The 16,213-nt window shown below is 44.3% G+C and overlaps 1 protein-coding gene across 2 annotated transcripts in view; it reads left to right on the forward strand.

The window, feature by feature from the left end:
* The first annotated feature begins 13,650 nt into the window (after positions 1-13,650).
* Positions 13,651-16,213, forward strand: part of SAC3D1 (SAC3 domain containing 1) — a 29,470-nt gene continuing 26,907 nt past the window's right edge. Inside the window, exon 1 of one of the 2 annotated variants that reach the window (XM_073554446.1) lies at positions 13,651-13,745. The gene's annotated coding sequence lies outside the window, so the exon portion shown is untranslated. Of the gene's footprint in view, positions 13,746-13,845; positions 13,982-16,213 lie in introns of those variants that run through there. The other variant, XM_073554445.1, reaches the window with a different exon arrangement.

Consider the following 16,213-nt stretch of genomic DNA (forward strand, 5'->3'; position numbering starts at 1 on the left):
TTTAGCGAATCCTGCTTTGAGCAGGGGGTTGGACCAGATGGCCCAGGAGGTCCCTTCCAACTCTACGATTCTATGATTCTATGATTCTAAGTTGGTTTCTTGTCTGCCTGACCAGTCCATAAGAGCTGGCGATGACCTGATACCAGAGACTCCAAGAATAGGGACATTCTACATGCTTCCCAAAATCACAAATCTGGAAATCCAGGAAGACCAATTATTTCATGTGTGGGCACCCTCACTGAACAGGTATCTGGATGGGTAGAGGGTATTCTTAAACCACTGGTGAAGGATACATCCAGCTACATTCAGGACACAACTGACCTATTGAATAAACTAGCAGCAATAGGTCCTCTACCAGAAGGAACCATCCTGGCCACCATGGATGTGGAATCTTTGTACTCTAATATCCCACACCAAGATGGTTTAAATGCCTGCAAATTCTTCATGGAAAACACAGGGACTGATGCTGATGCTGTGGTGAAACTTATAAAATTCATCCTCACCCACAATTACTTTGAATTTGACAACAGGATCTATCTACAGGAGACTGGCACAGCCATAGGAAGTAAAATGGCTCCACAGTATGCAAATCTTTTCATGGCCAAGCTTGAAAGCGACTTTTTGTCCTCATGCCCCATCAGGCCCGTGGCCTACTACCGCTTCATTGATGATATTTTAATCTTCTGGACGGAGTCTGAGCAACAGCTAAAGACGTTCCACGAACAGTTTAATCAATTTCATCCCACCATCAATTTAACACTCAACTACTCGAGTACTGAGATTAATTTTTTGGACACCATCATTAAGCTAAAAAACAATGAAATAGAGACATCCCTGTATCAGAAGCCAATCGACCGTCCAACATACCTTAAATGGGACAGTTTCCATCCAAAACACATAAAGAACTCTATTATCTATAGCCAAGCCATCAGATACAATCGTATATGTTCCAACCCCATGGATAGAGACAAACACCTTGGTCTCCTCAAAAAGACCTTTTTGAATCAGGGTTACCATCCAAGAACAATTGAAAACCAAATTACAAGAGCCACCAGATTGTCAAGGAATCACCTGCTACATTACAAAGCTAAAGAAGAAAATAACCGAGTGCCTCTAGTAGTCACCTACAACCCAAATCTGGAGGTGCTAAGGGGAGCTGCACGGAAATTACAACCTTTACTACAAAAAGATGCTGCCCGATTAAAATCCATTTTTCCAGACCCCCCACTGCTGTGTTTTAGGCAGCCCCCAAATTTAAGAAGCATCATTGTCAGAAGCTCCCTGTCCTCTCCAACAGCTGCAGGAACCTTTCCTTGCAACCAGAAAAAATGTAAAACCTGTCCATTTATAATGACCACGGACAAGATAAAGATCCCCAACTCACATCAGGACTACAAGATCCCAGGTACTTTCACCTGCATTACATCTAATGTGGTGTACTTAATTATTTGTACTAAATGTCCAACTGGGGGTCTGTATGTGGGGGAGACAGGGCAAAAGCTTAGAACAAGGATGAATGCTCATCGTCACACAATAAGTGAAAAAAGAATGGATCTACCTGTGGCAAAACATTTCTGTATCCCTGATCACAGCAACGTGGATATGAAATTACTGGTATTGAAAGGTAACTTCAATTCTCAGAGAGAGAGACGAGTTTGGGAGTACAAATTTATGACGACCTTTGACACTATCAGTGCTGGAATGAATGTGTCGCATGGATTTATGTCTTTTTACATCAATTAAGGAATTTCCTTTTAAAACCTTGTGGGGGCATCACAACACAGAACTAGACCCCAATCAGAGGACCATAAAACATCGGACTCCTTATCTATGAACTGGTCCAATGTTTATATTTATGTTTCTCCCTCTCCCATATTGATAGTTCTGCTTCATGTCACTTGTCTCATCTATTGCATTTTTTCTAGGCTGTATTGTGCATAAATATGTGACTTCAGATTTTGTATTAGTCTAGCCTGATGAAGAGACCTGAGTAGTCTCGAAAGCTTGCAGTGTGTTACCATCTTTTCAGTTAGCCATTAAAAGGTATCAACTACTGAGGACTCTCAATCCTGAATATTTTTCTATAGGACAGGGGAGATTTTGAATTTCTGCACACACTTGTGGACACTGGACACTTTTGGATTGTGTGAGGCCCACTGAATATCACAGCGCTATGTCACAGGCTCGATGTCGCAGGTGTGAAAAATGTCACTAGAGGATAACGGAGATTTTGAATTTCTGCACACACTTGTGGACACTGGACACTTTTGGATTGCGTGAGGCCCACTGAATATCACAGCGCTATGTCACAGGCTCGATGTCGCAGGTGTGAAAAATGTCACTAGAGGATAACGGAGATTTTGAATTTCTGCACACACTTGTGGACACTGGACACTTTTGGATTGTGTGAGGCCCACTGAATATCACAGCGCTATGTCACAGGCTCGATGTCGCAGGTGTGAAAAATGTCACTAGAGGATAACGGAGATTTTGAATTTCTGCACACACTTGTGGACACTGGACACTTGGATTGTGTGAGGCCCAGTAAATATCACAGTGCTATGTCACAGGCTTGATGTCGCAGGTGTGAAAAATGTCACTAGAGGATAACGGAGATTTTGAATTTCAGCACACAGTTGTGGACACTGGACACTTTTGGATTGTGTGAGGCCCAGTGAATATCACAGCGCTATGTCACAGGCAGAAATTGGCTAGTGTATGACAAACTACAAGGTGTATATAGAATTGGGCAGAATAGGAATCTCCCTAGAGTGTAGGTCTGTAAGAACGGAACAAGTCCTCGACTTATCCTTACAGAGCGACACACAGATAGCTTCACTGTGGCCGTGATAACAGCCGTTACACGGTACTGAGAGAAGAGCGTGCACGTACACGGCTGTCTGGTGTACGTAAAATTGTCAAGCTCCGTGTTTTTTAAGTATACGGACTGACACACGCTGTCTCTCTATAGTTTTGAATGGGATCAAACAGCAAATATATTTAACTGTTTGAAAACTAGACAAAACTAGAAGGTGCAGGTCTGTAAGAACGGAACATGTCCTCGACTTATCCTTACAGAGCAACACACAGATAGCTTCACTGTGGCCGTGATAACAGCCGTTACACGGTACTGAGAGAGGAGCGTGCACGTACACGGCTGTCTGGTGTACGTAAAATTGTCAAGCTCCGTGTTTTTTAAGTATACGGACTGACACACGCTGTCTCTCTATAGTTTTGAATGGGATCAAACAGCAAATATATTTAACTGTTTGAAAACTAGACAAAACTAGAAGGTGCAGGTCTGTAAGAACGGAACATGTCCTCGACTTATCCTTACAGAGCAACACACAGATAGCTTCACTGTGGCCGTGATAACAGCCGTTACACGGTACTGAGAGAGGAGCGTGCACGTACATGGCTGTCCGGTGTACGTAAAATTGTCAAGCTCCGTGTTTTTTAAGTATACGGACTGACACATGCTGTCTCTCTATAGTTTTGAATGTGATCAAACAGCAAATATATTTAACTGTTTGAAAACTAGACAAAACTAGAAGGTGCAGGTCTGTAAGAACAGAACATGTCCTCGACTTATCCTTACAGAGCGACACAGATAGCTTCACTGTGGCTGTGATAACAGCCGTTACACGGTACTGTGTGAGGAGTGTGCACCGCTGTATGGTGTGAAAAAATGCACGCTCAGTACCTCACCAGGACAAAAAAAAAAATTGGGATTGCTTTTAAAAAAGCAGTTTGCAGAGCAGTGGGTAAACAGCAATGCAGCCGTCAGGAAGCCTTAGAAGGCAGCCTAACAACCAACACCGCTGATCTAGCAAAATATAGCCTCCACTTGCACTGCACACACAGTGACTGGTGTGTTGTACAGGCAAAATCGCTAGCAGCAGAAGCAGTTTTTGGTGTCTTCTTCCCTGCCTAACGCTCTCCCTACAGAATCAGCAGCAGCAGCTCTCCCTATTCTGAGATCAGCATGAGTAACATGGCGGTCGGCGTGCACGCCCTTTTATACCCCCTGTGACGCCCACCAAAGCAAGCCAATCACTTGCATGCCTTTCTGAAAGATGGTGGTGACCCCTGCTTATGTCATCACGTTGCCCACAGTATCCGTGGATCCTGATTGGCTGAAAACGAGCGCAAAACAAACTTAAGTCGCCGACCTCGTGGCCGACCTCATCCTAGGGTCGGGTTTCGTTTCATGAAACCCGACTTTGCCAAAAGTCGGCGACTTTTGAAATTTTTCGACCCGTTTCGCTCAACTCCAACCAGGAGCGCTCAACTGAACAGATTAACCCCTGCACTGCTAGCAGAAACCTGTACTATTTAATAGGATGGTCAAGTGCTTCTAATCAGTGCTGGAGTATGTGAAATTAGACACCGTGGTCTTCTTGCCCCTCTCTGTGGCGGTAAACCCATGACATCAGCATGATCTAGCACTATAAAATCACAGTGTGCAAGCAGCCAGGAGATGTATCTAATCAGCGGTCTGATCTTGTGTACTTATCAATACTCCAGAATAGTGGATGTCTGCTCTGCAGCCAATTGATCGTGGACGATTGGCTGCAGTGGTCACATGACTCAAAAATGACATCTCACTCGCTGGGTAAGGCGGTGCCGAGATCAATGAAATTGCGCCACGTCAGGAAGTGAGTATCCGTTGTTTTTATTTTCTATCATGCACTGAACTGATGGAGCAAGAGATGTTCAATAGTGGATATACCCTTTACCACTGTCTAGTCTGTGTTTGCAATGTCTAAGAATTATACAGTATTAATATAAACTCTTGTTTTTGACAATGGCGTCCTTCTTGATATTACAGCACACCGGTCAGAACCACTGAGGAATGTATGGATTGCTGAATGTGTGCAGTGAAATGACTGCAGTTTAATATTTATCTCATAATTACAGATAGGTCTCCGTTAATAATTATACCCTTTATACTATGCTGACAATATATGGTCAGGTTTATGGTCTATAACTTTAAATGAATAACCACTTTATGGTGAATTACATGTTGATGTATTTTTTAATCACTCTCTTATCTTTTATTACTTACATAACCCTATGTCTAGTAAGGTAAACCAGTCTCTCTGTTATTTGCTGTCATTACTTAGGTTAGACTTGAGATCATGATAACCGGTGACACTTCCTGTTCAACTTTCAATGTCAATAGTGTGATAACGGTGATCTGGACATTAATCACTGAAAAGCCACTACTTATTACTATATTACCGTATTTTTCGGACCATAAGACGCACTTTTTCCCCCCCAAATCAGGAGGAAAATAGGGGGGGTGCGTCTTATGGTCGAAATGTACCTGTAGATGCAGTGAATCAGGACCTCCAGTGGTGAAATGGGGCCTTCGGCGGTGGAGCAGGAGCCACCAGCGGTGAAGCGGGACCACCGGCGGTGGAGCAGGAGCCGTCAGCATGAAGCGGGGCCTCCGGCGGGGGGAGCGGGAGATGCTGGCGGTGAAATGGGACCTCTGGCAGGGGAGCATGAGCCACCAGCGTGAAGCGGGATACCCTTGTCAGAGCAGACATAGGTACAAATACACCGGCCATCACACAGCGTTTTCTCGGCACCCCTAAGATGGGAACTTTTCCGTATTTGAATTGCAATCAGTGCAACCATGTCATCAAGGTGGACACCATACACCACCCTCACACTGGCAAAAGATACACCATCAAACAATTCTTCACCTGTGATTCAAACTTTGTGGTGTATTTAATCAAATGCCCATGTGGTCTGATGTATGTGGGTGAAACCACACAGTGCATTAAAGACATAATCTCGAAGCACAAATCCATCATCAGGTGCAAAAATGAGCTTCTACCCATTCCACATCATTTCTGTCAAATGGCCATAGCATATCACAACTACGCTTCCAGGTCATAGAGCATATCCCCCATCCACGTCGTGGGGGGAATCGTATAGGATTGCTCAAACGCAGAGAAGCGTTTTGGATTCATGAACTAAAAACTCTGACCCCGAATGGTCTCAATAGAGACTATGATTTACAATCTTTTATCTGAACTGTGATCCTCATATTTGCCATTATTTACTGCCTGCCTCTATGTAATTTGAGATGTGCCATTATGTCTAATTGATGTTTTGTTCATATATCATTTATAACACTGTATGCATTTCTGTCTCTGACACTGTTCTCCTTTTCCACAGAATCGCCAGTATTGAATAATTTGCAACCTGATCTTTCGCTACTTTGCTCGTCCTTGTCCGTCTCTGCCCTCACAAGCTCCGCCTCTTCACTATCAGTTAACATGCTGGGCCTGTGACCGACGCATCATTGGAGCGCACGCCAGCCCACTTTCCTTGCTTTGGAACGCACGCTAAGGGTACTTCCGCCCTCAGATGTCACTCACAGCCGGCCACTTCCGGTTCCCATGCACGCCGCGCGCGCACTCTGCTATTATAAATAAACACACCGCTCTCCCCCCTACACCTCCCTGACAGGCGGCGGAAACCGCGTCATAGGGTACCAAAGCAGCTGCGCTGCTAGGTAAGTTCACATCACCAGCATCCTCTCTCACAAGCGCTGGCCCTTATGCTTATTTATGCATTCCTCTACAGCTCCTGGCTATTCCTGCGGTCACTGACCGTCAGCACTCCTATCAAAATCCTCATAAGGTTCATTCCACCTTTTATACTGACCTCTATGTGTTCGTATATACGGCCTTGATATTTATGCCCTCTTTCCACCACAGACCATTGTCTCCTCAGCGCCATTACATGTGGGATTCTCACATGCCTACCCAATACTTGTCCTAGGTATGTCGGCATTTTCTTTTTCAGCTTAGATTATGCAATTTGGATTATCTCCACAATGATTATTGATCAGCTGTTACACCAGCTATTGATTGGTGAAAACTATTCTGAAACGAAAAAGCTAAAAGAAAAAAAAATGAATAGGGAGAAGAAAATGCCAATGTAAAGAAAAGTGTAAACAGCAGGCCCTAGCTCTGATAAGTGAACTGCCTCACTTATCAAAATGTAGTGGCTGGTGGTTGTGCGCACGGAGGTGATGCAAGGGGGGGGTGAAAAAGAAAAATGGAAAACAGCCAGCACGAGCTCGGATAAGTGAACTGCGTCACTTATCAAAATTTGGCGGCTGCTAAATGTGCACACGGAGGCGGAGCAAAGGGGGGTGGAGGGGGGTAAAAAGAGGGGGAAGGGGGGATGGGGGGTATTGGGGTGGATGAAGAGAGATTGGGCAGGGATCAGGTAACACAGTTGTAGTGTACCATTTTTATTTCTTGTCTTCTTTCTTCAGAAGGAATTGTGGTGTCACAGGCTGCTGTGGCACCACAAGTCCCAGCACAGGAGGAGCTCTGGCAGTGTGTGACCGCTCTGCAGGAATCCTCAGCTAGTGTGAGGGCCCCTGCAGTGTGGAGACACAGGTCACATGCAGGTGACAGACAGGTCACAGAGCGGTCATACCGCTGCTGTGACCTGTCATTGGTGGGATTGATAATATTGATCCCACCAATCAGAGCTTTCCACCACAGCTTTGCCCTGTGATTGGCTATTACAGCACCGATCCTATGCAGGTACCGGCAGGGCACAGCGTGGTAACACTGCTGCTGTGCCCTGCGATTGATGCGATCGGCGATCATGCCAATCTGTGAGCGCGGCTGATCGGTGATGACGTACTATTCTGTCCATGGCCATTAAGTCCCAGGTCACATGGACGGAATAGTACGTCTGAGGTCAGAAAGGGGTTAAACGGTGTAAATTTCTTTTAGCAGTGCAGGGTTTAATCTGCTCAGTTGAGAGCTTCTGGCAGATTTCCTGCTTGAAGCCTCTCAGCTGTACATTGTCAGCTGCTCCCATCTCCTATATAATCTGGGCCCTAGCTAGCACTCATTGTCAGAGCTAGCTTATGCTACATGGCTGTTGGTTGTTGATGATGGTTATTATTGGAGAAAGCTTTTGGTCGTTTTATCTGTGACAATTCCCTTTCTTCTCCTACTTTGGTTTAACCCCATCCTCCACTCCCCGATGCAGTCCTCCGTTATTTGTGTGAGTATATTTGTATGGTTGATATTTTTTGTTACCCCTGTTCGTATTACCTTGTTAGTCTGGTTGGTGTATTACGGTACACTACTACTTTCCTATTCCCTGGGTGGGGGAAGGGTACAGACTGAGGGCGGATTCAGGAACAATGGCAAGGTACGTGGTCCCAGCGTCTTCACCATCATATGTAATCCAGGGAACAGGGCAAGATAGGGCGCCTCTAGCGTTAGGGACAGGGAAGGAACCCCTGGTCCCGGGACACCTAACAAGAGTCATGACACTGAACCTGTCAAAAACTGAACTGTTTCCTCCCTCCACTAACCTACCCATGCTAAATATTGCCATTTCCGTGTGTGGTTCTACCATTACTCCCCAGCAACATGCCTGATGTCTTTGTGTGGTATGTGATTCAAATCTGCAAAAACTCTTGCTGTAGCTCCTATTCATTCCCATGTGGACTATTGCAACTCTCTACTAATCGGTCTCCCTCTTACTAAACTCTCCCCTCTCCAATCCTTCCTAAATGCAGCAGCCAGGATCATATTCCTTTCCAACCTCTACTCCGATGCTTCTACCCTGTACCAGTCGTTGCACTGGTTGCCCAGCTGATAGAGTTCAATATAAATGTATCACTCTTGCCCACAAAGCGCTCCACGGTTCAGCACCACCCTGCATCTCCTTCCTCATCTGTCTACCATCCTACCGGTGCCCTCCATTCTGCTAATGACTTAAAATGAAAATCCTCAATAATCTGAAACTCCCAATCCCGTCTCCAAGACTTCTCTCATTCTGCGCCAATTCCTTGGAATGCACTACCCAAAACAATTGGATTAATTCCAAATACCCACAGTTTTACGCGTGACCTAAAAATATATTTTAGACTGGCCTATCGCCCCACCTCACTTATCTAACCCCATTTTGCCCATACAAAACTTTCCTCAAAATCATGACCCCCATTGCATCTATTCATACCCTCCATACATTTAATTGCTGAGTCTGTACTGTACACATAGTAGCTGGTGACAGGTTCATGCAGCACTATGTGCATACCCTATTAAGTATATTATGGTTGTATTGCACAATATAAGCAAATTTTATAATTTACCTTTTGTGTCTCCACTATTTCCTCATAGATTGTAAGTTTGTGAGCAGCAGGGCCCTCACTTCTTTTGGTAATTGAGTTATGTGATATTCTGTAATGTCTATGTTGTCTGTACAAGTCCCCTTTTTCGGGTTCAGTTCATTTTTATAAATATATTCTATTAGGTATTTTATTGTAGGGGGGTGGGGTTGGGGGGGTTGGGTTTTTTTTGCATTATTTTATCTATGTATTTTAATAAATATTTTTTTTGCTATGTAGGTCCCTTTATTGCTTTGTGGTTGATATGGATGCATTTATTCCTTCGGGCTTGTCTGGACATACCTCAATGCTGATTTCCTGTCTTCATGAAAATTAAAAAAAAAACAATTTTAAATAATTCCTTTTCCATACTTTGTGGATTTTTTCGGATCTTCATAATCATTGAGATGTCCCTGAATTTTTTGGACATTCTTTGGAAGTTTTTACAGATTACACTTTATTTTATATATTAATATAGTGATTATTATATTTTTACATATTGGATATAATCATGCAATTTTTTTGCTTTTCATCACTGTTATAATCTTTTATGGATTATTATATATTTTGTGAATACAATAACATATTTGATGTATGGTTTTGTCACTTATGTATAATATTGTGTAATATATTCATATTTTTATTATATATATATATATCTTATGACACACCATTTACACTATTTATTCATAGTTTCACTAATATTTTGGTTTTTTTTGCACTGTCATTTTTACACAAGTAGTTATTCCTCATTCTGATGCTTCTAATTAGGTCTGTGAACTTTTCCTGTTAGTGCGCATGCCCTGCTTTCTCATTCTCTGACATCCGGGCAAGCGGCCATTAGGAGGCAAGTACGCGTGCACCATCTCCATGACGTCGCAGGTTAGCTTGTGTTCCATAGCTGCGAATCCGCTTCCAATTTTTGAGAGTGTGATGTTAGCGGCGCATGCGCTATAATATCAGGAAGCGGAAACGCTCACCACAGCTATACCACAATGCAATTATGTGACGTTTGTTTTTATCTCTATTTTGATTTGCTGCCCTCACTATATAATGGCTACTCACCCCTCCCCAACACACGCCTCCTGACAAAGAAGCGAAACGTGCGTTGGGGCGGCGGGGATGCCATTGAGACTTAACTCCTCAATCATGTAAATGCACTTGGACTTTATTCAATATATCTGCCTATGTGTTCATAGTCTTCTTCATACTTATGACTGCCAATACATATAGTTTGTACTATAGAACTTGCCTCTATTGGAGCTTTTTTGCATATATATTTTCCTATGGATATTGGTGCAGGTTATGCCTGCTGTAATTAAATTATCTCATACATTTACTATCCATGTTCATTATATATACTACTGGCATTTGATTGATTTAATTTTTTTGGGCAACGTGTAATATGGCTCGGTCCATGGGTAGCAGCATCCCTGTTTTTGTCTTTGTGTGTATATCATGTTTTAAGTATACATAATGAAATCTATATATTTTACTGACAATTTATACTTGTGTTTCTTTCTAGTGGCTTCATAGCATTATGTGCATACCCTATTTAGTATATTATGGTTGTATCGCACAATATAAGAAAATTTTATAATTTACCTTTTGTGTCCCCTATTTGTTTATAGATTGTAAGCTTCTGAGGAGCAGGGCCCTCACTTATTTTGGTAATTGAGTTATGTGATATTCGGTAATGTCTATCGTCTGTACAAGTGTTAGGCGTCGGGTTCCTGCCGCTGCACAGCAGGAATCCCGAGCCTTGCATTCGGCAGTCTCGCATTCACCTTCGGCTGCAGAGGAGCCTGCTCAGCAGACTCGTTGATCCCGGCGCTCTGCTCAGACCAGCTCTGGGGGCTTGGTTGCTGCTGCCACCTCTGGTCCAGCTATAGCTACGCATGCTGGTTAGCAGCAAGCCACTCCAGGGACTATGTCCTCCTTTCGCTCCACTGAGCATGCCCGTGGGACGATCTCTCATTGGAGATCGGAGGTCACATGCTCAGGTCCTTCTCCAGCTCGGATTGGACCATCAGGAAGGTCCCGGAAGGACGCTAAAAGGTTCCCATGGCCGCTCGGCCATGCGCTAGTATAGACTGCATTATCAGACTATGAGGAGTGAGTGTTGTATGCATGTATGAATGTCTCTGGTGAATGACTCATTGGAAACCCCTACCCTTCCTACGCATGTGTTGTGCAGCCTAGCCTGTTAAGCGCCCAGGCTTAGGTGTAGGTAGGACAGAGTCTGAGACAGGCATCAGTGTCCACCGGTGGATCGTGTGACCTTTTCTACACCGCTTTATACTTCCACCATTAATAAGCAGCAGTTTACCACCCCTGCACGGTGGACCCCGGGCTGCGAACGCACCTTACTATTATTTTATTATTTGGTGCGTTCCGCCAGCCCCAACAACAAGTCCCCTCTAAAAAGTAAAGTGCTGCGGAATATGTTGGCGCTATAGAAATAAAAAATATTATTATTATTGTAATGTGGGACTGGGAAGCCACAAGTGAAAATGCATGTATTATCAACTCTAGAAATGTTGGCAAAAATTATAGGGAGTGGATACATTAGGATGAAGACAAGTAATAATAACGATCACTGTGGAACAAATGGAGTCACCCTAAAAAAAATACAGCAAATTCTACAGATGTTGGAAAAAGTGCACCAATACTAAAATGGCTCACCCGCAATGAGCCGGATGTACGTTTCACAATTGCTTCGTCAGGGGGTGCCTTATAGTGATTATAAGAACAATCACCTGCCTGGGCTAGCAGTGACTTTGAGGCCCAGCGCATGCGCACTGCAGTACTTTACTCTGAGAAAAAAAAAAAGGATTTAGTTCAGCTCACCCCTTTATTCATTGATGATGCAGCAAAGTCCGAGCAAGGACACGTCTCCACCTGGATGTCTTGAATTACTTCATAGAAAGAGGAAGTCCAGCTCAAGGAATAAAATCCAAAATTTTCTTTACTAATCTCATTAAAATGCAAGCATAGCTGCTGTAGTCGTCATTGCGGTTTTTACCCTAGCATGGGATAGCTGCACAGAGAATGCCCAGGAGGTTCCGTACGCATTTCGAGCACTATGCGTGGGCTTCCTCGGGGGGCGAAATGCGCATCGGGGCTGCCATAGGACTCATGCACCGACAGTTTGATTATGGGTAAGACCTGCATACCTCTGGTTTTGTTTCTTTGAACTAGGACTGGGTTTGTTATATTGATTACTGAGCTATTTATGGCGATTACTACCCAATCCTAATCCTTTTTGCACTTTATATGCACTAAGCACTTTGTTCACATTACTAGGTTTACACTCTTCTTGAGCAAAACAATTTTTTGAGGTTTGCTGCCTCTGCCTATACTGTTACTACAGTGCGGTTCATGTAGCCCTACCACACATGAGCGTTTTGTATTACGCTTTATCTGTGTCTGTCTACTATATGTGATTTTTACTTGGATTAATAAAGCATTTTTTAAAAATAAATTTGGATATCAGTGCTCCGTGTTTTCCTGTAGGATTAATAAGTACCGCACAAGATAGTTAATAAATAACATTTTCCCTAAATCTCCCTCACATCAGCAACATCTGTCACCTGTCCTTTCATTTTTGTTAAAGGGAATCTGTCATCCTTTTTTTGCCCTATGAGCTGCCGGCATTGACATCAGGGGCTTATCTTCAGCATTCTGTAATGCTGTAGATAAGCCCCCAATGTAACCTGAAAGATAAGAAAAACCGGTTAGATTATACTCACCCGGGGGCGGTCCGGTCCGATGGGTGTCGCCGTCCGGCGCCTCCCTTCTTCATACGATGCCGTCCTCTTCTTCCCTTCCTGTAGTAGCTCCGGCGCACTGCTCTGCCTTGTTGAGGACAGAGCAGAACACTACAGTGCGCAGGCGCCAGATCTCTCCCGACGCCTGCACACTGGAGGACTCTGCTCTGCCCTCAACAGGGCAGAGCATTGCGCCTGCGCCAGAGCCACTACAGGAAGAGAAGAGGACGGCATCATATGAAGATGGGAGGCGTCAGACCGGACCGCAACACCCATTGGACTGGACCCCCGGGTGAGTATAATCTAACTCGTTTTTCTTATCTTTCAGGTTACATCGGGGGCTTATCTACAGCATTACAGAATGCATTACAGAATGCTATAGATAAGCCCCTGATGTCAATGATGGCAGCTGAAAGGCCAAAAAAAGGTGACAGATTCTCTTTACGTTCTTATAAAGTTGAAAACTGCAACAGCAAATTTTTTTTTTCAATGAAATTTACAAAACTTAAATTTTTAGGGATCTATTCAGGTTTGAAGTGACTTTGACTTGGGGGGGCCTGTTTATCGGGAAAAAAAAACAACAAAATTCAACATATACAATATACTCCTATAATTCTGGTGGCTGCAATGCAGTTCCAAAACAGCGCCATCTGGTGGCAGTTCTCCGCATTTACACCCTCTTTTGACGTAACACAAACTGCCGCCACTTGTTTGCTGAGACTGCGCGGTGAGAACAGCCAGGCCCCGGAGCTCTGCAGGTGGTCGTCGTGGTCGTCGTCGTCGTCGTCGTCGTCGTCGTCGTCTCCCACGTAAATATCCTCCTCTCTTGTGTGGTGATATAGCAGAGTGGATGCTCAGCAATGAAGCATGCTGGGAATACGAGGGGGCTGCCGGGAACCCGGAAGTAAACAAACTAGAGCAGTGCATGCCGGGAGAATGGAGCAGTATGGGTAGTGGTATATAAGGTGATGTGTGGGGCCAGGACAGACAGAGCGCTCAGTGTGCACGGGATGTATCATCCGTAAGAGCGCCTGACGATACAGAGGTCAGTTCCTGTGAATAATGGCGCTGCCCCCAATGCTGGGCGTACCTCGGGGTGACGGGGTCTCAGGCTATCACTAGGGGCCACATGGGCAGAGTCTGCACTTTGTAGGGGCCACATTTTGTCACTAGCAGTGATACAATATAATGGGGGTGTATAAACTGTAGTCCAATAAAGGAATTTTCCACCTTTCAGGGCAATTAGATGTTTTTTTTACTTAAACACATGGGTTCAGGGCTAGAAATAACTCCAACCATTGGGTTTTCTTACAGTTATTTTCATATTAGTCCTCTGTGCGGCGCTGCTATTAACGGCCGTGGACTGAGTTAACTGTGAATTGGTCAGTGAGCTCAGGATTGCATGACAGGCTGTGTGAAACTTTTCCCCAGCTCCTCTCTGCTGATCAGAAGTGAATAAAACGCAAGTAAAAGACAAAAGGTGCAGATATTTTACTGAAACCCAATGGCAAAAATGAATTTTTATCCCCAAATACAAGCAGTGAAGTGAAAAATAATAATTGTACACCCAAAGGTGAACAACCCCTTTTAATTTTGCAAAATGTTAAATTCTATACATACCTACCTCTGCACATAGCGCGGGCTCAGTGACCGTGATAACGCTGTACGGAGGTGGGCAAGCTGTTGGGGGCATCTCTAACATGGTGCAGAAGGGTATAAGGGCGCAGACAGACGGCTATATAACTCATGCGAGAATCGCATCGCAATCCTCCCACTGACCGTTGCAGAGAAATCCGTCACGCTGTCACGCTCAGGTCAGCAGAGGTGCCGGGCCAGCCCATGCAATGCCATCATCACGCGAGAACTACGTCCGTCTGCACCTCATAGCCGCCATCTGGAGCAGTGCAGTACTGTCTTCTTACACCTGACATATTGGAAGCTAAAATATGATGGAAATCTTATAATTGGACACAAATTAAAAATTTACCAACTTTCAGATTTTGCTTGTATTTCAAAAATTTTGAAAAGTATTTATTTTTCTTAGTTATATAACACCTTAACATTCCGCAACACTTTGCACACATTATCATTGCTGTCCCCACTGGGGCTCAAAATCTCAATTCTCTGTCTTTGGGAGTGTGGGAGGAAACCCACGCAATCACAGGGAGAATATGCAGATGTTGTCCTTGATGGGATTTGAACTCAGGGCTACAAAGCAACAGTGTTAACCACTGAGCCAGCATGCTGCCTGATAGTAGAGAGGGAGTAAATGCATAACTGTATTCAAGATGTAGAACTTTTTTTTTTAATGAAAACTCTTCAGATCTGGAGATGTCTAGTAGCTGGTGACAGCAGCACAGGCCGGCACAGTGCTTCTAGATGTGCCCCTATGATTGCTGCCCACCTGACACCTTTTTGACATCACAATCCCACATAAATCCACCCTTCATCAAGGGAGTCTGGTGTGCGTCCTCCACCTTAAAGCTGCCCGTACACGTCTACATAATGTCAGCAGAAACCACCAATTTTAGTGGGACAGGCTTATCAGCTAATGTGTATTGGAGCCTGCCTACCCTACTCGCCAGATGATGTCTGAGGGTTAGAGAAATCGCACTGTACCCCTTTCTCAAAATTCATGATTGCTCTATTAATTGGTAGAGTGAGACTGGCCATACACATAAGATCATTCAGCCCACAGCTTTCTCTTTCAGATATTCGGATGACAGTCGGGGGTCTCCCATACACATTAGATATTTACATGGCAGTTGGGGGTCTCCCTTACACATTAGACATTCGGATGACAGTCGGGGGTCTCCCATACACAGATATTCGGATGACAGTCGGGAATCTCCCATACACATTAGATATTCGGATGACAGTCAGGGGGTCTCCCATACACATTAGATATTCGGATGACAGTCGGGGGTCTCCCATACACATTAGATATTCGGATGACAGTCGGGGGTCTCCCATACACATTAGATATTCGGATGACAGGGGGTCTCCCATACACATTAGATATTCGGATGACAGTCGGGGGGTCTCCCATACACATTAGATATTTACATGGCAGTCGGGGGTCTCCCATACACATTAGATATTCGGATGACAGTCGGGGGTCTCCCATACACAGATATTCGGATGACAGTCGGGAATCTCCCATACACATTAGATATTCGGATGACAGTCGGGGGGTCTCCCATACACATTAGATATTCGGATGACAGTCAGGGGGTCTCCCATACACATTAGATATTCGGATGACAGTCGGGAATCT

Source organism: Dendrobates tinctorius, unplaced genomic scaffold, assembly GCF_039654945.1.
Source record: "Dendrobates tinctorius isolate UK_male_01 unplaced genomic scaffold, ASM3965494v1 ptg000211l, whole genome shotgun sequence".
Lineage (NCBI taxonomy): Eukaryota > Metazoa > Chordata > Amphibia > Anura > Dendrobatidae > Dendrobates > Dendrobates tinctorius.